Raw genomic sequence first — 18198 nt, forward strand, 5'->3', positions numbered from 1 at the left:
GCAACATATCAAGATAAGTATTGGCTGTGATCGTCTTTTCACTGAAGAAAAAGTCCTATGATTTTATTGTGCATAAGACTGCACCAAATGTTCAGCTTAGGGCTGTATCTAACGTTCTCAAATACAGCTTGGTGATTCTCAGACCCCCAGATCCTAGCATTGTGTCAGTTGACAACACCGTTCAAACGAAATGTTGCTTCATCTGAGAAAAGGACAAGTTGCAGATAGTCAGACATCAATCTCAGACATTGCATTGTCCTCAATCTCAGACAGCGTGGCAACAGCAAATTCATAAAGAGCACTGTGATGTGTTGGTTGTAAGGACTGCACGACTTTATATGCACAGAAAAGATGTTTATATAGAATGTGGTGCACTTATGCCTTACGAATCTACAACTCACGTGAGGCTCTGCGGACTGACTTTTAGGGACTTCTCACGAAGGCGTCTCTCACTATCTGAATTAACTGCGCACTATGTCTATGCCTACCTGTTCCAAGGAGATCACTGACGCTGCCTGTCTCCTTAACTTAGCATACCACATCTTGATGCTTTTATCATCTGGTGGCTGTCTATGGTATGCTGTTTGGAATTGTCTCTGGATTGTTTTTGATATCTGTGTCTCATGATACCACAGAATACATTGGGCTTTCTCCTGGTTTGAATATGTTTCTGCAAATAGTGTAAGATTCCGCTGTTGTAACGTCACTGGGCCCCATAACAAACAAAATAACCGTAAGTACGTACACAAAATCTTGAATATGTTAGATGTAATTCAAGATAAATGTATTTGTCGATATGTCATATTTTGTCTTATGATCTTGCATCGTTTGGCCTAATCCTCGTTTCGCCTAACCAATTATCTGACACTTTTATGACAGATAAAAGATAAGCTTTATGTCCGCCATTTTAGGCGAAATAAGGATACTCGTTTGGCCTAATCCTCGTTTTGCCTAAAATGGTGGACTATAAAAAAATCTTGGAGATAAAACTGGAGGGAAATTTTTCAAACAAAAAATATTCCCTACTATGTGAAGAACTGAGAAATACAAATTAGTTTTCCCATAACTAATTTGTAGTAAGACTATTTGCTTTCGGAAAAAGGTTTCGACAATTGTACAGTTACTTTTCCGTTCCATTTTGAGAATATTAATGCCCCCACAGGGTGTATAGTGACTATATTTGAGATGAGAGAAACACAAAAAGTTACACCTGTTATTAATTTTGTTTAAAGGTGAGTGCTGTTCAAAAGTAACTCTTAGTTTGCAGTTTGTTTCCAAATATCTGATATTGTCAAATAGTACTGCTAATCGGTACGTTAAAGGAAATATAGTTTTTGTGTTTCTTCTTATGTAGGTGCAAAAGTTATTTTATTGTAGGTTTTGCTGATCTTTCAGACGATTTCATTCCAGTTTCAACGCTTTTTTGAACTTTAATGCATTATAAGAGATCCGATTGTGATTCTATTGTAATTACAATATGTATGAAATTTGTAACTATTTCGAGCTAGATCTGACAAAAGATCCCTAAATTTGCCCATAACTTAACAATGGGCAATTGTGATCGCAATGAGTGATTTGTGACAAATCGCTCCGCTGACAAATTGCTCTTTGGATAATTCCACAATTCAAACATCTCAATGTGTTACTGACAAAGAAAGAAGAAAAATATATTTCATTTCTTATTACTTTTGAAATTACAACTTTTGAGTTGAATTTCCACTCGTTTCACATACTACCGGGAATGTCCATAGCATAAGTCTCTGAGATGCACAATGAGGTTGAAATCCGGGCTTCTCGGTGGTTGTTTCAGCAGGAAGAAGTTGAATGCTCCTCCAAATAGATGGTGGCCAACCGGGATCTGTTACGAGGGTGGTTGTCCTGCTGGTACACTCCATTTCCACTCGTATGACAGAAATAAAGATATAGTTGACTCTGGTGATCTTCGTACTTCGATACAATACGGATGAATAGTAGGTACCAAAGGGCCAAAACATTGTTTACAGAAAAACACCATAAATCAACATGGTCTCCGTTATCTTGTACAATTCCAACCTGACATGATTTCGTTGGGCTGGCACCAAATTATAGATAACTATCGGCGTGATGAGATTGAAATCGAGACTCATCGCACCAGGGTTTGCTGGTTTAAACCAGCTGTTAAAAAAAAAAAGAAATAGTTAAAATTAAAAAACGAAAAATGTTCGTAAAAGTGTAAGTGTTCGTAAATTTTTGATGAACACATATTTATGGGTTATCACGTTTCACTTCCGTATATTATTCGTATTATATTCAGACCTAAATTTCCCATTCATTACTTAAAAATATTATACTACAAAAACAACATGAATGCTTCTTTCAGAACCCCGAGAAAACCCACGAGCACGGTGTTTGTCCACCATAAAGTCCACACATGGCGATGTTTGTCCACACATGGCGCGAGCTGAGATCGAACCAGGGACTCCAAGCACCGGAGCTGAACGCTCTACTACTGAGCCACCGCGCACCCTGGACTGAAAATGGAGACACTATACGTCTTAACCTAACTGTTCGTGAAACTTTTCTGTGCTTATTTGCTTTTCGTTAATAATTACTAGACAAATGCACGCAAAATCGAAAGAAAACGATACTATAAGCAGCGATGATCATAATTTTGTTATCAGGCAACACCAAAATTGTCTAGAAAACGTACAAGACACATGAAAAACTGGAAACGAAATGTAGCCAAAAAGACAAGGTGAGTGGACTATCTATGGTTAAAAGTCGTTTGTTTTGTATTTCAGGGTAACTCTTTACTTTGAACAGAACATTGTTGGATTAGGTTCTCCTCTAAACGGTCTCTTCAGCTTCGGCAGAACCTCTTTCTTAAAATGTCTCGTGTCAATTATCATTCAAAATTATAACATGCTTCTGGTACAACATGTTACATAATTTTGCCACTTATTTACCATTTCTGATTCTCTTTCTGCCACTGTTTTGCTCAAACTCAACATTTGCACATTTTGTTTTGCTATATTTCAAATTCATATATTGGGATAGTTGGCAGATTAATATTCATCCTATGTTAGTCCATAAAAGGTTACAAACTCTTCCAAAATATAGTCATTCAGTTTAGAAATATATACGGATAGGTATAATTAACTCCGCTTGTAGTTACGAAGGGTTTAACGATTGAAAGCAGCTCAAAGCTCACGTTTTACAAAGAGGTTTTTGAGGAATAGAAAACCGAGAAAATGGTGATGCACCAGAGGACGACGACGATATGGATTTCCATTTAGTAGATGATGATGGAGAGGAGGTTACATAATTCAATTTTTTGCACATTTGGATCCATTGTTTTCAATTTAAAACAAAATTAATGTAGCATTTATGTATCCATATTCATTTGTGCCAATCTTGTGCAATGTATAGTCGATAATACCCCCCCCTCCAATATTTTAGTAGGCATAATACCGATTTCTGGCTCTGACTCCCTTTCTTTTTGACAGGTTTTGTATCTTGAGCCTCAACAAAAATGGCCACTCGTCCAGATGCAAAAGCTGTTATTTCCATTTACATACGCAAAACCTGTTAAATCCAAACTATTTTCTTCAATAACGCAATTCACAGACTAGTGTGATTATACAGCTTTCGACAGACCAACACTCACATTATTCTTAATTTTTTAATGTTCTTTAGTTTCTAATGTTATTTTACAATTATGACGTATTTAAACAGTTTTTCTCGATTTGTCACAAATTTTAAAATGTGAATTTAACGGGTTTTAGTATTCACCTACTCATATATATTCGTATATATCCATAGTCCTAGTAAATACATAAAGGAGTTTTGGTAATCCTAACTCCTCGAAAATAGTTAATATAATATTAATCTATATATTTTGCATTTCTTAATTCTTTATATACTAGGGAATTTTCTCTTATATATTTTCCCTCTAGTTGAATTTCCACGATTTTTTCTTATTGTCCGCCATTTTAGGCGTAACGAGGATTAGGCCAAACGAGGATCCTTTTTCGCCTAAAATGACGGACACAAATCTTATCATTTATCTGTCATAAAAGTGTCAGTTAATTGGTTAGGCGAAACGAGGATTAGGCCAAACGTGGCGACACGTTGTCTTATGAATGTTTGTAATCAAGGAAAGAATTCTGGGATACTCGGTATTTATAACACTATCGTAATCATTTTGGATTATTGAAATATTATCAAATATTATCAGCATATTGGGAATACTTTAGTCACATTTGTGTGTGTGCTTTGTCCATATATATATATATATATATAAATTAATGTACAGTTCTGCTGCAGTAATATTTGTTCGTAAGCAATATCTCTGAAACGAACTTCTAGGAACCACAGTATTACTATCGCAAATTCGCAAATTATATGGAAGAAGTGTAATATAATATGCATAAGAGCCATGCGCAATATGACGAATGAATACTGTTTACTGATCGTTTCAATCTAGAAGAAATGAGTTTTGCTTTAAACTGCCAAAACCTACCTCACGAAGAGATGAGACGTTAAAGCCTGGGCTATTTAATGGGAAAAAGTGCTCGCCAAGAATTCAGAACTTCGACATTTCATTTGGCATATATCCAAATTGACATAAAAGAGTTCATTGCACTTTGAGTCCAGAATTTAACTAGTTTAATGGCTGCTTAACTAAGAATTTAGGTTAAAATAATAGCGAGAAACTAGTAGCAAAAGAAAACAAAGAATATTAATTATTTATACACCTACATAAGAGTTCTGTACTGTTGAAGACTTGAAGGTGTAGTGAAACGTTAAGCTGGAAATCTGTTTTATTTTGTATATAGTTATACGTATATACGAGGTGCTCCAGAAAGTAAGGTTCCCTAGGGCGATAAATACAAGAAGCAGTTATTGCGACCGATACAGCACAGGTGACACTACTTTTCAATATATTTACCACCGAAATTCAGACATTGTCATACCATAGAATCAACTTTTGTATTCCGAGATCGTCAAGGCGAGTCACTTAGGAGTGGTTTCAGTGTGTGACAGCCGTCTGCAATTGTTCATCATTATAATAATGCTGACCAGGAAATTCTTGAGGTGTAAGAAGACATGAAAATTGCTCGGAGCAAGATCTGGGCTATGATAATGCTCGCCGCATACGGCCCTTGTGGCAACCGATCCTCTGCAGTCGTTCCACTGAGACGTATTTGACCATCCACCGTATAGCCCGGATCTTGTTCTGAGCGATTTTCGTTTTCTTTCACCTGGAGAATTCCTATCGGGTAAGCATTTTGATAGTGATGAACAATTGCTGAAGGCTGTCATACACTGGTTCCACTCTCAGGGGGCTGACTTTTACGACATTGAAACACAAAAGTTGATCGATCCCATGGTACGACAAGTGTCTGAATTGAGGAGATAAATATGTTGAGAAGTAGTGTCACTTTCCTGTATTTGTGGCGATAGAAGTTTTAAGATCAATGTTTTCTTTGTGTTTACCATGTGACGGAAATTTACTTTCTGGATGTGCCTTGTTTATATAAGTACACTTTCTGGTCACTTTTGGAATAGTATTCTATGGAACGAGAAGTAACCAACGTAGAGGTTATATGTTAACCTGGACATTGCTGCAATGTAAATTGGTCTTAACAGTAGCCTATACATATATAGTATTTCAAAAGCCACTTTAAAGGTATTCACGCACCGGATGTAATAGTAGTTCACAGCGTGGTAAAATGACTAATTTATCGTTTGCAATTTCCAAAAACTAGAGAGGATCTAAAATCAGATGGTTGACACACTTCACTGTATCAGAAAGAGTGGACAAAGTAGCACATTAATGTAATAAATGAATGAATAGAGACGACTGGTAGAGACCAAGAGAAGACTCTCTCTACCTTCGTAACGTAGAAGAAATCGACGGTTAAAGTTTAAAGGGGCTTATAGTTTATCTTATTCTTGGATTTTCGCCCTTCATTTGGTTTATGTGTAGATTTAATATATATAAGGACAGTTTGCATTGCGTGCCATCCATGGGACTCTCCGATCTTGACCAAACTTGGCATGGTTCTAGACCTGGACAAACTTAGTAAGTATATGAAATATTACGGTTCACAGGCTTTTAGTACTCGAGTTATGTGCCATCGGAGTTAAAATTTGGGCTTTTCAATTTTAAAATATAAATCTCTAAGTACTATTCCGAACAAGAACAAACCTGTTGTTAAACGTTAGTTTGAAGCATAAGAATGTAATTAAATGAGACATTGATTAATTATATTGTAGTCAATGATGATTTCGGAGAGTACCCTGACGGATTCACCCCTGGGACATTTCTGCGATCGTGATCAACACTTGGAATTCTAGTGTTTTCGCAGCACTACTATCACTCCGGGAAATATCTTTTGAAATCATTACTGGTTTTAATTTCAGTATGTGTTTATGCCTTGATAAAAAAGTCATGCCATTCATATGGGCTGCTTGGATCCCAAGTGTCCTAATCCAGAAATTGAAAAAAGAACTAATTACATCATTCACTTCTATATATCGGCTCCTGTTCTAAAATATGCTTGTGATCAGTAAAATATTAGACTATAAGCTACATTATTATGGTTTGGATTGCAGATATAAAAGAAACGTGATTTTTTCATGAGGTGTTGAGCTTCAAATTTTTCTCTTGGAAAATTTCAAGTTTGAACTTAGGCCAATTGGCATCCAAGCAGTGTATGCAGTAATGGAAATAAGTAATTTTTGATTTGAGTAAATTACTTTCATTAATATTTTCTTACGTTTATGAGATCTTGAATATATACTGTACCAGTTTACGTTGGTCATAAATATAAATACAGTTAATAAATTTTGTGAATTTTGGTTAACGTATTTAAATATTATGTTGTTTAATCCTATGGTGATGTGTGTCATTTACTCTTGAGGATCCAAAACAGTCAAAATATCATTAAAAAAGTTCTATAGAAGATTAAGCAAATCGTTTCAATTAATCGTTTCAGGAAAATATGCTGAAGCCAGAGTGCCTAAACTAAATCCAGTCTTCATATTGTGAACTTCTCGGCTGATGCTTAAGACCGAAGAGTTTCATCATCAGCTTTCAGATGTTAAAATATTTTGCTGCGATAAAAATATTTCATATAGATATAAGGTAACCCATTACCATTGAGCGTGTTCCTTTAACTTTAAAAAATAGGCAATATGTAACCATTGTTTTTTAAAATTATACTTTTATAAAATCTTAGCAAGAGAACAAAGTTTGAAATAATTATGGGTTAACATTCCTACTAATTAAATGTTATGTATATTGTTAACAATAATGGTACTGTAAATTGCAAAGATGAGCTGAACTTAATTATTTCCGACCAAAGAGCTTGAAATCTAAGAAGCAAGGAAAAACATATTCTATTCTTTCCAAGTCGATAACAAGATATGGTTTTCGACACCATTAAGTAAAAGATGTATTTTTAAAAAAGACGTATTTTTAAACCTAAAGGAAACTTTGGTATATCAGAGTATGTTTAAAGAAAATTGACCTAAAATTATTACTAATTAATATTTTAAATTTAAGTGTTATTTTAATATAGTTTGTTTTTATTATACCACTGTTTATCTCCTGGATCAACATACCATAGGATGAATTACTGATTATACCATAGGATGAATTTGGTTGAATCTTCCATTATCCAAAGTGGAAGGTTGCACTTATAATACCAAAGGAAAGCTTGAACTATTTCCTAGTTCTGATTTTCGAATTTATGTTCATTTCGTATATAGTAACGAAAAAATCATATCAATTTTAAATTGTTCCACAATACATTTTCCAGTTTATAAATATTCGGCACATTTTGATACAACTATTTTAAGAGTTTAATTTAATACATATATTGTAAAAGACTATGTTAAGAAGATAGAGAAATACTCTGTGTTTACTTAAAGATATATGTATGTATTTTAATCATACTCTTTCGTCGAATTAACAGTTTGATTACTCTACTACCTAAGATTTTCCTTCCTTCTTCTTGAAAATATTGTAGAAAAATTAAATATAATATAAGTAAACAGTTACATTATTCCACTAGTTAAACTAAAATATATATGTATAACTATTTTCTTAGAGTGTGTGCTGCTCAGAATATCTGATAATTTAATTGAAAGAACTAATTATTAATCTTCATTGAACTACAAAATGGGAAGAGAAACATATATCCCCATGAGATTCTAGTTAAAGTATGTTGAAAAGAGCTCCATTCGAAACAAAATAAATAGACAACAATTTCAGCCTTATTACTACAGACAATATATTCTATTTCTACGTTTATAAATTAGATGGAAACATACATGACATACAAGACTCTCTGTGTATGAACTGCCAAAGAACTGTAGTTGATTTAGAAGTTTGCGTTAAGAATATTAGTTTGATATAAAATACATACAGTACGTTAATAATTACCTTACTAAACTATTTGCAGTTTTCTTTTTGTACGTTATTCTGCTGTGATGAATAGTGATAAGAAATCTGGAAATCAGAAGACATGCATAATGGTTGATTTATTCGTCAAAAAGTAAGATTCATAACGGAAAAATAATCAATCAATCTAACATATTTATTGATCTACACATTAAAAACAAATAGCCACAAAAATGGACATTATTTCCTTTTAAAAAAACAATTGAGAAATAAATATCTCATTATTGTGATCGTTTGAGAAATGTTTTAGTGTGACTAATTAGAAACCAGAATAGGTTTAGCAAAACTTTCAATTAAAGTCAAATGAAAAATATTGCTGTTTTATGTCCAGAGGTATTGTTCTATATTACTGCCCTAATTACGAATAGTCATTAGAATTTATTTCAACATTCAAGCTGACCATACCTATTTCTATGCGGCTAACTTTGTCCAAAATTCAAACTGAAATTCTTCCCCATTCTTGAAGGTATCCTTTTCACATAAACTTCGGAGAAACTCGCGTAATTCTATGCTGTGAGAAAGTCACGTTCAAGTAATACATAATGATGCGGTAAAATGTTAATTAGAACTGAAAATTCCTCAAATGATGGTCTTTTTCGCAATTTCTTAATACATATATAATATTACTACATAGTATTTGCTGTACTGCAATATAGTATACTACATATAAAGAGAAATGTTTCGCTAATTTGATAAATTCATTTGTATATTTCGCTCAGACACATTTCAGTGTGTTATTTCTTAGCTTTGCCATTGGAAAATAAACTAACGGGACACAGTTACTTTTCTTATTACGTATATTGCTTATAATCTGTTCTTAAAATATTATTTTGTTTCTCTCTCTCTCTCTCTCTTTTTTTTTTTTTTTTTTTTTTTGTATTCTATGTGCCCATTGTCACAGATATATTGCGCAATATAATGTCTAAAATACGCTGGAAAAATCAAATTGAAAGACATGGAGGTCACGTATGTACTACGATCTTTTCGTGAGTTTCGGAGCATATACGTATATAAATAAATATAATCTTAATTACTTGTGGATGCAGATAGTTTGAACTTTCAAACACTCAAAAATGCATATCTCATGTGTTTAAGCCAGGTTACTGTAAAATTTTACTCTCCTTTATCTTTGGACCCATTTTCGCATTAATAGAAAATAAAAAGAAAATGAAAGAAACAAAAGAAGCAATGGAATAGCACTATATTGTTCCAAGCTTTTGAACTATATTTATCTCCAACTGAAATTTGTTGAATTATATATATGCGCTAAATTCGTTGTACAAAAGCAGAGGAGTGATTCTTGAGAGTAAAACAAACAAAAAGGTCCCAATAAACATAGAGCGAAAACCCCATCGTTTATGTGTTATAGGCTGCCGATATCATGAAAAAATGAATTTTAAAGGTTCATAGCTCCAAAACTATGGGGCCTACCTTGGTCGGATCAAGACTTCATTTAGGAACTAGTATGTGCCCTATCCAAAAATGCGTGTTTCAGAATCCTGAGGTGCTTCCACAACAATTTTTATAGAGGGGGTTTGACTACGGGCCTATGATATAAAGTACTCTAACTACGTCCATAGAAATTGTTGCGTGAGTACCTTAGGATTCTAAAACATGTATTTTTGGATAGAGCACATACTAGTTCCTAAGTGAACTATTGACCCGACTACAGTAGGTCCCATAGTTTTGGAGTTATGGACTTTTAGAATTCATTTTTTCATGTTTTCGGCAGCCTATAACACGTAAACGATGAGGTTTTCGCCCTATGTTTATAGGAACTTTTTTTGTTTGTTTTACTCTCAGGAATCAGTCCTCTGCTTTTGTACAACGAATTTAGCGCCATACTGTATATACAAAGACAGTGCTAATCAAATAGACCAACAAATTGTAAGAGGTGATTCCTCAAATCAAAATGAACAAAGAAAGATCATATGGGAGTGTGGGTAAAACTGGATAGGTTTGGAGCTAGACTGTCCCACAGTGAGAAAAAATACACTACAGCAGGCGTTACTTCGAACAAGCACTTCCGAGTTGCCGCTGATATATTTCGTGTTCACTGCTGTCAAGGTTTAATTTTTGCCTACTTTCGGATCCACGCCTTTAAGTCTCCTCGCGAATTCTTCTTCGAGTCTTTCCGCGAATTCCTTATGCTCTTTAGGAAATCCCTCTACCCATCGCACGTTGCTGAAACATGCATTTTTAGAGTGTGTATGTGTGGCTTCCTTTACGCTGATATGGATTGCCACTCCACGATTTCCCGGATTTGAAATAACGCTTGTTGCGATGTATTTTCCAATGGTTTAGAACGCTTCTTAGCTCCAAAATTATGCACTTTCTTGCCCACAGGTCCATATGATTTTTTTTTCTTATTTTGATATGAGAAATCACTTATTACAGTTTGTCAGTGTAATAGTTCATAAACACCCTATATATCCCATTCACATGAAATAATAATGATAATAATAGTCATAAATAAGTAAATAATAGTAACAAAAGGTACAGTAAACTTTTTCAGACAAGTGTGTCGAAGTATTAAATTCTGGTATAGCAATGCAATATAATCGTTCGTGTAATGCAATTTCTTACTATGTGATGACGGAGGTTTAGGGGGGAAAAGAAAAGAAAAGAAAAAGAAAAAGTAATATGAAAGCGGGATGCTCCCACATATGCAGTTGGTGCGGCGTGAGCACAGTATATTTAGGAGATCTATTTATAGCTTGATGCGTGTGCGTGTGAAAGAGAGAGAGGGAAGAGTTAACTCACACGAAGGGAAGGAAAGAAAAGGGGCTTGTTAACAGTGTTAATGTTTTCCCTCTATTGTCCACCGTTATACGGAAACAAGTCGAGAAATAAATAAGTAACATCCGTATTGTGATGCTTTATTTCCGTCGTAAGGGGAATACAAAACAAGTCAATTGAGCCAAATTTCTAGAAGCTCTTACTAACAAAATCAAGTTTTTGCGATTTCACAAAGATGTTAAAAAGTTTATATCTAAAACATTTTGTAAGAAATTACCATTATTTCATTAATGATGGTGCAGTTCAGCCGGTTCGCAGCGGATCATTAGAACCGGTTGTTAAAATATTTCGAGTTCGCAGAATCGTTTGTTATACCCAGGCATAACAGTAAATTTTGCCCAGTTATACCCAGAAACAGTAAATTTTAGTTTAACTATCTTTGTGGAAATTCTTACAGCTACAGGGTTAAACATATGATCTATCAGAACAAGGTATAAGCCTTTATTCCTTAATCTGAAATGCTCAGGTATCAAGAACGAGAACTTGGATCATATGAGTGTAGTGGTGACGGTTATTTATATTTGAAACGCATACATATCATTATCATGTAGCTCCATCCAGTAAAGATACCATTATCAACAGTTGTTGATCCATTGCTGGATTAAGGTCTTTTCAATACTTTTTGACAAACCATCTATCTTGGATAATTCGTATCCAAGATATTTGCTGTCCTACCTAATTTCCTGACACCACCTTGTATTAGGATGCTGTGTAGTTCTGTACCTTTCACTTGTGGTATCCAAAAAGTTTTCTTTTGTCTACCTTGTATTGTTTGTTTCTTAAGAGTTATTTCTATATATCTACCTACCCATCTACTCTCTCTCTCTCTCTCTCTCTATATATATATATATATATATATATATATATATATATATATATATATATATGTACAGAACCGGTTGTTAAAAAAATAGAATAACACCACTGTTAAAAACTAAGCTGGCAGTACTGAACCATTTCCAACTTGAGCTATATATCAGTGAACCAGACTTTATCGAAAAAAATCTTAACATATTAGGGAAAAATGTTATTTCAAACTATGTATAGTCAACAGCAAAATTACATTACTTCCCGCTACTTTTTCTTTTATCAGTCATTTGAGAATGTTTATTTTCCAATAACTTACGTGAAAGAAAATTGTACAATTGTCCCAATACTGTTGATCGGATCCTTTGTTCCGATACAATTGATAAATGTGTAGCAAGATGTTCAATTTCAAGTAATTTAAAACTATTCGAAAACCAAAGCCTAGGAATTTGCATTCACACATAATTTCTGATAAATACAGTTCTTCGTGCAATCCTTTTAAGAAACTTTTCTGTAAAGACATGAAAATGAATAATAAATGTTGTACATTCATAAGCTGAGTTAAGTGCAGAATTCAGAAAAGTATGAATAATTTCATGTGCATAAATTGTTTGGAATATTGAATGTAGGAATAAGGGAGTAAAACTTTTTTTGGCAGAAGATAGGAGTAATAGCTCCAACGTATCCTCTCCTAACACCGTCATTACATCTTAATAAAATATTTGTTAAAATGTAAGCAAACGCGGTAACAACTTAGTTTAGATCTTTACTACATTATGTAGCGAGATATGACAAATGTTGACTTAAGAGAATTCCTTGTAGCTCAAATAATATTGTGTACTCAATCTTGGATACTATAGCACGGCCAACAAGAGATGGTCTTTGACGTTTCTTACCACATGTGGTGGGACATTGCAGCCCCTACTTTGATACCAGAGTTATCAACCACGATCACTCTGTCTTATACCATTAATTAAATTGCCACTACAGCTGCACCGAAAAAAAAAACCTTGACACGCGAGTAGTGGCAATGTCACTGCGGGCTGTCAGACGTTCTCTTACTGGACGCACTATAGCTATTCTTGAGAATCCATTTTTCGATATTCTCTTCAAGTAACTCAATACTCTTACTTAGACTCTACTCTTCGAATAATTGACTAACATATTTTCCAGCTGGTTATCGAGATATGTTGCTGTCAGATACATATATATATATATATATATATATATATATATATATATATATATATATATATATATATATATATTAATGTCAAATAATGATAATTTTAAAACATCAACTTTCTTAATGTTCTTAATGTCTTAAATGTTTAGGGTGATCCTACTATGTGAAGAATACTATCATATGTTTCAGTTAGTTAAAAATATATATGAATAAACATTAGCTCTAACCCTGTTAACTTTCAAAGAAATTTTGATGCCAAAGAGTTTCTGTAAAGATATTTACTACCGATTAAAATTTAAGAGAAAATACCAAAGATGTTTAACCAAAGGCAATGAAGCTATTTTTCAAAAAAGGTAAATTGTATTGTGTTCTCAAATATTGAAGCATTAACTCAGATCCAAATTATGATTGATTTTTTTTTTAATGTAATATCGTACGTATAATGATGACCAAAGTACAGATATAGTCTAATAGTTATATGTTGTAATGAGAATTTAAATTCAGTATTCTATTAAAGTTGACGTAGATTTTTGTATCTTTTAGTGTTTTCTCGGGATAGAATGTGATAAAATTTTTAGCGAAGTATATTTCTTTTATTTATAAGTCTATCTTGTATCTAGTAATTTCATACAAAAGAATGTCTATTACATCAGATTTTAACAAGCTTCAGCAAGAAGCTCCATGAATTTTTTAATAATAATAAACGTACAACTTAATTTTGGAAAAGACCCAGTACTTTGAATTGTGTGCCTTACTTCTTATTATAGGAATACTCATTATCACATGCATATTAAATTTAAATATCCCAATAGGTAGAAATGGTTTGAAATGTAATGTTGTAGTGTAGTAATATGGTTATTTTCATGGATGCCTTATACACTGTATAATATTAAAGATACTTTCGTTTTACTGAAGTGCGGTTTAATGTATTCAGCATGTACAAAGAATATTGATTCAAAGGAAAAGCTAATTAATATACACAGTTTCATTACTAACTATGTGGTGTGCAGTATTTCCTCTTTTATGAAGTTTGAAATGGTACTCCTTACTTATGTTCTAATGTATGTAAGGCAGAATCTATGAAACTACAATTGACAGTTAAACACACATTCGTACATACATTGCAATTTCATTTGTATTGTAAAGACTGACAACTTAATTTTGATGAGCGGAAACTGGTATTAACGATTTTAAATAATGTAGTAGTTACTGAAACTAACAATGTCTTTCCATTGTAAATTTCATTGATTCAAAGCGTTTCGGTCATTCTAATATTTTTCGAAGTAAAGAAATAAGAACAAGGGAAACAATTTTTAAAATATGTAATGATTTTGGTCAGCGGTTCTCAGCACAAGATTTTTTAGACATGCAGCGAAAGTTCCCAATTCTTTGTGACGTTACTGCTAAAAGTAATTGTAATAACTTAAAAATGTAACATTAACGTAATATATATATAACTCGTCTGGTAGACTCAACACGAACAGAAATGGCATTAAGACTTAAAACATACAAACAACTACCGGTTAAAGAGAAAATGTGTGTACAAACCTACTTATTGCTAACTCGTATGTTACTGTGCCGCGAAGACGAAGTACAAAACATAAGTACCTACATTTTTTAAGAGAAAAATGTCGGACCACTGGAATAAAAATTTGATTGTTCTTAATTTTATTCATGTGTTTAACAATTATTTTCCCAAGGCAATTCACAATTTCTATGGAGGTTATAAGAAGCTTTCCTGCTATATTTCTGTATGAACATTTAAAGTTGCACATTACCTGATATATATTCCATTTTTTGTCTTTTGTACATTACAGAACGATAGTTTAGGTATTCAGCATCAGATAATCCCATCTTACTCAATACTACTCAACTGCAGTTGTTTTCCACTTGCAGAAAATGTGTCATAGTAACAAATTCAAGAACTATATATCAACTAGATCAATTAGATCGTACCAATGAAGTTTGCCGTTTAAATATAGTAAAAAAAAACGGATTACAAAACAGTATTCATTTGTATTTCAAATTAGAAAGCATAGAGTTAACTTTAACTTCGTTTGAACTCAATTTAGTGACATGGATTCAAACTAGAAAGCATAGAGTTAACTTTAAGTTCGTTTGAACTCAATTTAGTGACACGAAGTCCCTTAAATCGGAAAAGAAAGTCTCTCTATATATAATATTCCGTTGGAGTGACTTTTTTCGATACGTAGAAGAAAAGAAATAATGTAAGATAACTCAAATATAGATTCGAATAAGTATAAGTATTAATAATATTATGATGAAAATGAAATTATTACGATGTGTTACTATTGTATTACGATGTAAAAATCTTTGAGTAAAAATTCAGTTGAATTGGACTGATAATGGCACAGACAGAAAAGTTAGAATATCGCTATGTTTCTATATGCGCTAAAATCAAACCAGGAAAGTATTCTTACTCAAACATATTTTTAGTTATAAGTTGATATATCTCGAACTTATTATATTGAAAGTATGTCTAATCATTTCAAACACATAATACATACACCGAAGATGATCTTCAAATTTACAGAACGTGTAGAGTATGAAAGTGGAGTGAATATAAAGATTTTTCTTGTATTATAAGGTATAAACCTTATTAAGAAGGAGGATGTAGATTATGTTTGCCTCCAGGTTAAGATGTTAACATGCACTTAATGTTTCTGCCTTCTGAAAATGGCATTCAGAAAGACTGAAACATATATATATATATATATATATATATATATATATATATATATATATATATATACACGTCGATGGAAATGTTTCAAATATAATCACATAGCTATGTGTGTGCATAATGTTAAAAAGTATTAACAAATGTGCCTTGTCCAATATTATAAACATTTTATTTTGTAGTAAATGTGCCTTATTATTGAATAATTATTCCCAAAGGTATTAGCTTTAAAGTATAAATGTTATTTGTACTACTAATTGTCAGTATTGTGAGAGTAAGAATATATATTTCACTCAATACTAAACATAATTATCTATCACAGTAGAGGTATTCACAATTAGTAGAAATATTTGTAATGTTTTAAAGTTACTTTCAAAATATTACTGTATATTTGAAATGTTCTCGATTTTTCTTATATATGTTGACAGTAAGTGTTAGGGTTCATAACTAGACAAGTTATCGTTAGATTAGTTTCGCTTTTATTCTTACAGTGAATTGACTTTAGAAGCCAAAGACTTGACTTCTCTCCCTAACGGACAAGTGTGATGTTTTTTTTTTTTTTTTTAACGTTAGTTTTTCTGTATGAAATGACGAAATACCAGCTTAGTGAACTTCAAATTTTAGTGTCATTTTGTGACAGTCAGTTCTAAAGTTAGTTCATTTTACAAATCGTTTAAATTATTATTTTTCTAGTATATATCGAAATTCATCGTTTAAATTATTATTTTTCTAGTATATATCGAAATTCAAGCCATTATGTTAAGCAAATCTTGATTTGTTCTGCTCTTTTACATTATGAAAGTATATTAACTCAGTATAAACCACTTATCTTTGTGATAAATATTCACATACAATCATTTAAATTGTGTTCTAGAAAAACTGATAGTACCATTATTTTTAGTCTTCTTAGACTCTTCACGTACCTGATTCTTCCGTCACAAACTCATTCAAGTACTCTAAACTAATTGTTTTAAACTAAATGTTCTTGTGCATATCGTGGCACAATATGGAACTAGAAATCAGAAATTGCTACAGATGAAAGCCTTGCAAACTACATATCGTTCATTAAAGAAGAGTTGATAAGTAAAACTACATGAATAAACTAACATGAAAATAGATAGTATGAACATAATAAAAAAGATAATCAAATAATGGCCATTTTATCTAAACTACAAAATGTGCATATTTAGGGAAAACAAGATTTCGCCCGATAGGCCATCTTCGACAAGCAGAACTTAATTGCGAACTATAAGTTCTTAAGTGGTTGTAAGGAAAATAGTTTGAGATTATCTATTAACTTTAAGTTACAGTCACATTGTTTAAATTCTAAAGTTTCTAATGTAAAGCAATTACTTACTTTCGTACTTCACTTATGTAATAGTTTTCATTTTGCTGTCCATGACATTAATTTTTGTCCACACACAAACTCACTTTATTATTTGAACAGGAACCATCAAACGGTCAAGTAGCTTCTTTGAACAGTATATTATCTGCCTCTACAGCTTTTCACATCTCTTTTTAAGAAGTAAATTTGTATTATTTCCCTTCATTTGTAATATATGAACAATTCGTTCCTTTTCCAGGCAACTAATGCCCTCAATATATTTTGCACACAGTGCGGCAATATTAAATTTTCATTTGAGTTACTGACTATTTACAATCGTATAAGATATCATAATATTTTCGAAATCTTATCTCTTCATGTATGGCCCAAAATCGTGTTATGACCACTAAAACATAATCAGTTTAGTCAATAAGTATTTTATTATATATTTTAAGTAAAATATAAAATAAAATATCAAATATAAACATTGCATATGCTTTGCTACATTCTAATATATAGTCTAACATTGAATATGTAGCTAAGTATAGGCAACCAGCGAGAATAGATGCTTCTTTACATTTTCTTTAGCAATAATTTGGAAATAGTGAGTATCTTTCAATGTAAATCAAGCTTAATTTCCGTAAGTTTCTTTTTACTAAAATTCGTATTCATTTTGAAACTTTTGTGTGAATAAATTGTGTTCATAGGATATTGAACATTGCTGTCAGTGTAAGTGCAAACTGTTTTCCAACCAACAAATTCAACATCAGTGTTAAAATCTTAATTACGTTACAATAATGTTAAAAGTACTTTTTTCCTTACCCGAAATTTAAACGAACTGAAAATTTAAGTAAATAAATTACTGTTCCTAGGAGTATTGTTATATTTTCAATAAATTTGGTAATTTGATTATAATAAACTGGAAATTA

The 18198-nt window shown here is 32.4% G+C and overlaps 1 protein-coding gene across 1 annotated transcript in view; it reads left to right on the top strand.

Annotated features, from left to right (window-relative positions):
• Nucleotides 1-12138, top strand: part of LOC145686229 (zinc finger CCHC domain-containing protein 24-like) — a 148005-nt gene extending 135867 nt beyond the window's left edge. Inside the window, exon 6 of the mRNA XM_081759309.1 lies at nt 6984-12138. The gene's annotated coding sequence lies outside the window, so the exon portion shown is untranslated. The remainder of the gene's footprint in view (nt 1-6983) is intronic.
• The last annotated feature ends 6060 nt before the right edge of the window (nt 12139-18198 follow it).

This window comes from Thermobia domestica, chromosome 5 (assembly GCF_964235325.1).
Source record: "Thermobia domestica chromosome 5, izTheDome1.hap1.1, whole genome shotgun sequence".
NCBI classification, from domain to species: domain Eukaryota; kingdom Metazoa; phylum Arthropoda; class Insecta; order Zygentoma; family Lepismatidae; genus Thermobia; species Thermobia domestica.